Source organism: Saccopteryx leptura, chromosome 1 (genome assembly GCF_036850995.1).
Source record: "Saccopteryx leptura isolate mSacLep1 chromosome 1, mSacLep1_pri_phased_curated, whole genome shotgun sequence".
Classification (NCBI taxonomy): domain Eukaryota; kingdom Metazoa; phylum Chordata; class Mammalia; order Chiroptera; family Emballonuridae; genus Saccopteryx; species Saccopteryx leptura.
The window spans coordinates 66,960,998-66,964,736 of NC_089503.1; the positions used below are offsets into that span (position 1 = coordinate 66,960,998).

Genomic DNA, 3,739 nt, shown 5'->3' on the forward strand with positions numbered 1-3,739 from the left:
TTACAATTTGTCTGCAATGAAACTGTGGAGTTACTCAAAAATAATTAAAACCCTAAATAAGAAATCTATAGCTTTTTAAAATGTTTATTGGGGTGACACTGGTTAACAAAATCATGCAGGTTTCAGGCTTACAATTCTACAACACATCTCTGTACACTATATTGTATGTTCATCCCCTCAAGTCAAGTCTTCATCTATCACTATTTATCACCTCTATACCATCATCTTCTACCTCCCCCCACACACACAATTTTTACATTGTTGTCTGTGTCCATGAGTGTTTTATGGTCCTTTTTTTTGCTCTATCTCTTCACCCCTTGACCAAACTACCCTGCTAACAGCTATCAGTCTGATCTCTAAGTACTAATCTGTTTCTATTTTGCTTGTTAATTCATTTTGTTCATTAGATTTCACATAAGAGTGGAATCATATGTTACATTTCTCTGACTGGCTTATTTCACTTGGCATAATAATCTCCAGGTCCATCCATGCTGTTGCAACAGGTAAGGTTTCCTTATTTTTATACTTACATAGTATTCCATTGTATAAATATACCACAACATTTTCATCCACTCATCTACTGATGGGCAGTTGGGCTATTTCCAGACCTTGGCTATTGTAAATAATGCTACAGTAGACAAAGGGGTGTATATATTTTTCTGAATTAATGTTTTGGGATTCTTAGGATATATTCTTAGAAGAGGGATCACTAGGTCAAAAAGCAGTTCTATTTTTTAAAAATGACTTGAGAGAGAGAGAGAGAGAGAAAGCAATGGGGGATGGTGGGAGAGAGAGACAGGAACATCCATCTGTTCTTGTTTGTGCCCTGATGGGGGCTCAAACTGTCAATCTCTGTACTTCTGGATGATGTTCTAACAAAACAAGCTTCAGGTCAATGCAAAAGGCAGGTCTATTTTTAATATTTTGAGTTAACTTCATACTGCTTTCCACAGTGGCTTACCAAACTGTCTTCCCACGAATGAGGCACAAGGATTCCTTTTTCTCACACCATCATCAACACTTGTTGTTTGTTGATTTATTGATTATAACCATTCTGACAGGTGTGAGGTACTATATAATCTTATTGTGGTTTTAATTGCATCTCTCTAATGTTTAGTGCTGGTGAGTAACTTTTTATGTCTATTAGCCACCCATATGTCTGCTTTTTTTTTTAAGTCAGAGATGGGGAGATAGTGAAATAGGCTCCCACACGTGATCTGACTGGGATCCATCTGGCAACTCAATCTGGGGATGATGCTAAATCAACTGAGCTGTTTTTAGTGCCTGAGGCTGCTGTGCTCAGACAAACCAAGCCATACTCAGCACCCAGGGCCTATGCTGAAACTACTCAAGCCACTAGCTGCAAGAGGGGTAGAGGGAGAGAAGCAGATGTTTGCTATTTTTGTGTGCCCTGACTGGGAATTGAACCTGAAACCTCCATATGCCAGGCCAATGCTCTACCAACTGAGCCAACCAGCCAGGGCCCTGTATGTTCTCTTTAAAAAGTGTTTATTCAGGTCTTTTGTATATTTTTAATTGGATTTTTTGGTGTTAAGTTTTAAAAAGATATACCATGTTAATGGATAGAAAGAATTAACATCATTAAAACGTCCATATTACCCAAAGCAATCTAAAGATTCAACAAAATTCCTATCAAGATGCCCATGATATATTTCACAGAACCAGAAAAAATATTTCAAAATTGATATGGAAACACAAAAGACCCCAAATACCTACAACAAACTTGAGAAAGAAAAACAAAGTTGTGAAATCATACTGCCTGATATCAAACTCTACTACAAGGCCATAGTAACCAAAAAAGCATGGTATTGGTGTTAAAACAGACATAAAAGTTAATGGAACAGAATAGAGAGTCCAGAAATCAACCCATGCCTATACAGTCAGTTAATATTTGACAATATTTATCATACAAGGGGATAAAGACAGTTTATTCAATAAATCATGTTGGGGAAATTGGACTGATATGTGCAAAAGAAGAAAAAGAATCTATACTATCTTCTTACACCATACACAAGAATAAACTCAAAATGGATTAAAGGCTTAAATAACAAACACAAAACTATAAAAATCCTATAAGAAAATATAGGCATTAAAATCTTGAATTTATCTCGCAGCAAGAACTATGTCTCCTTGGGCAAGGGAAACGAGGAAAGATAAACAAATGGGACTACATCAACCTAAAATGTTTTTGCACAGCTAAGGAAACCATCAACAAATTAAAAGACAGCCCACTGAATGAAAGAAGATATTCACTGATACATCTCTAAGGGATTAACTTCCAAAATTTATGAAGAATTTTTAAAAATAAGTTTATAGCTTTTAAGCTACTATAGTACATTTAAAGTTTAGACATAGAATAACTTAATAGAAAGTTGGTGTTGATGGGAATTAGAAGAACAATATTTAATCAGAAATAAAATAAAGGGTTCTAGTATTTAGCTTAAATGACTGAACATTATTTAAAATTTTTTTCTATGTTTACACCAGAATCTGCCCAAAGGACAATATTTCCCTGAATGGCTACACTGCAAATTGACTTTTTTTTGTGATTTTGATCAAAGCCAGGTTTGAAACCTTTTGATATCAGTACACCTTTACAAATTTAAAATTATTAAGGATCCCAAAGAGCTTCTTTACATGGCATATACTTATCAATATTTTCCATATTTTAATTTAAAACCTGTATATTTATAAAATAATTATTTAAACATAATTTATAATAATTTCATGTTTACATAAACATTTTATAAAAAATAACTTTCAAAAAAATTTTTTAATTTGCATCCTCAAGAAACAACCTACGTTTTTATATCTACTTTTACATTTAATCTTTTACAATATAATTTGTCATGTAGCCCCTGGAAACCTTCCACTCTGAACTACTGAGAGCATGAGAGTGAAAAGGCCAATATTATCTTTGTATTATTATAAAAATAATTTTGAATATAATGGATCCCCTGCTAGTGTCTTGGAAACCTCCAAGGATTCCCTTACCACACATTTAGAAATGTTTTTCAAATAAATCGACTATCACTATTCTGTTTTACCTAGACAAATTAATTTAATTGTGCTTTGATACGATTGAAGTATTTCATCCAGGCCCTGGCCTGTTGGCTCAGTGGTAGAGCATCGGCCTAATGTGCAGGAGTCCCAGGTTCGATTCCCGGCCAGGACACACAGGAAAAGTCCACCCCTCCTCCTCTCCTTCCTCTCTCTCTCTTCCCCTCCCACAGCCGAGGCCCCATTGGAGCAAAGTTGGCCCAGGCGCTGAGGATGGCTCTATGGCCTCTGCCTCAGGTGCTAGAATGGCTCTGGTTGCAACAGAGCAATACCCCAGGTGGGCAGAGCATCGCCCCCTGGTGGGCATGCCAGGTGGATCCCAGTAGGGCGCATGCAGGAGTCTGTCTGACTGCCTGTTTCCAACTTCAAAAAAATACGAAAAAAAAAGTATTTCATCCATTTCTGACATCTAAAATGCATTATAAGCCATTTATGAAACACAAATGGAGGTAACTAGAAATTTTAATTATTTTAGATTATGTTAGAAAAAAGATTTAATAAGACAAATATGGTATTTTTAAAAATGTTTATAGGTTACAGGATGTCTCATAAGGACTGGAAAGGATAGATTTTGGAGACTTAAAGATATGTCAAGACAAACTATTAGAAGAGTTTTTGTTTCACATTTTGTTTTTGTTTTGTTTTGTTTTGTTTTTTA

The 3,739-nt window shown here is 35.3% G+C and overlaps 1 non-coding gene across 1 annotated transcript; it reads left to right on the forward strand.

Moving 5' to 3' along the window:
- The first annotated feature begins 3,120 nt into the window (after positions 1 to 3,120).
- On the forward strand, positions 3,121 to 3,196 carry TRNAI-AAU (transfer RNA isoleucine (anticodon AAU)). Its single transcript has one exon. It is a non-coding gene; the product is annotated as a tRNA-Ile (tRNA).
- The last annotated feature ends 543 nt before the right edge of the window (positions 3,197 to 3,739 follow it).